Source organism: Amblyomma americanum, chromosome 2 (assembly GCF_052857255.1).
Source record: "Amblyomma americanum isolate KBUSLIRL-KWMA chromosome 2, ASM5285725v1, whole genome shotgun sequence".
Classification (NCBI taxonomy): domain Eukaryota; kingdom Metazoa; phylum Arthropoda; class Arachnida; order Ixodida; family Ixodidae; genus Amblyomma; species Amblyomma americanum.
This window is the reverse complement of record NC_135498.1, coordinates 102,531,309-102,531,974: the sequence shown is the minus strand read 5'-3', so window position 1 is coordinate 102,531,974 and position 666 is coordinate 102,531,309. Positions and strand designations below refer to the sequence as shown.

The following is a 666-nucleotide window of genomic DNA, read 5'->3' as shown; positions in this document are numbered from 1 at the left end:
CCAGCACAATCTACCAAGCCGTGCGTCGCCTTGGTTCTGAACGATCGCAATGAAACTTGCGAGAAGATTAGAGATTTACTAGCTTCATTTCACTAGAAGACAGGCGCCCCAAAAGGCGCAGTGAGACGGTAGAGCAGGCGCATCAAAACTGTTTCTGCAACTCGAGAGCTGTGGCGCTGGCGGCTAACGCAGTGGTGGGAGCTATTTGGAGGGTCAACATAGGGGGCTCCGAATCGTGGGTCGTTCGTCAGGTTATCGCTTCTCGGCCTCTATAACGGCTAAGATCAATTGCGTAGTATCTGTTCTTATCAGCTTAATATCTGATATGGCTCCTATTTGGGGTCTAGATGTTAAACTTATTTTTGTAATCGGGCGGAGTGCTTGAGGCTTGCCTTACCTCTGCCACGGGTTGACCCGGCATTGCAGTGCCGCTGGGATCAGCCCACTCACCCCTTACGGGGTGAGGCCCTCAAGAATCAAAAGTCAGAATTTCTTCAAAAGGGCCCTCCTTATTTCTGCAGGTCAGAGACTCTCCGTTTCTGGCGCGTGCCATGCGCAGAGGCCTGCCCCGAGCTCACGGCGCGGTAAACCCAAACAACATTTGTTGGCGTACGCGCTCAGCGTCGGCGCACAGTGCTGGTTCCTGGGAAGAACGTTCAGGCACCC

General features: G+C 53.5%; 1 non-coding gene across 1 annotated transcript; it reads left to right on the top strand.

Annotated features, from left to right (window-relative positions):
• Positions 1 to 254: 254 nt before the first annotated feature.
• On the top strand, positions 255 to 451 carry LOC144122292 (U2 spliceosomal RNA). Its single transcript, XR_013312893.1, has one exon. It is a non-coding gene; the product is annotated as a U2 spliceosomal RNA (small nuclear RNA).
• Positions 452 to 666: the final 215 nt, after the last annotated feature.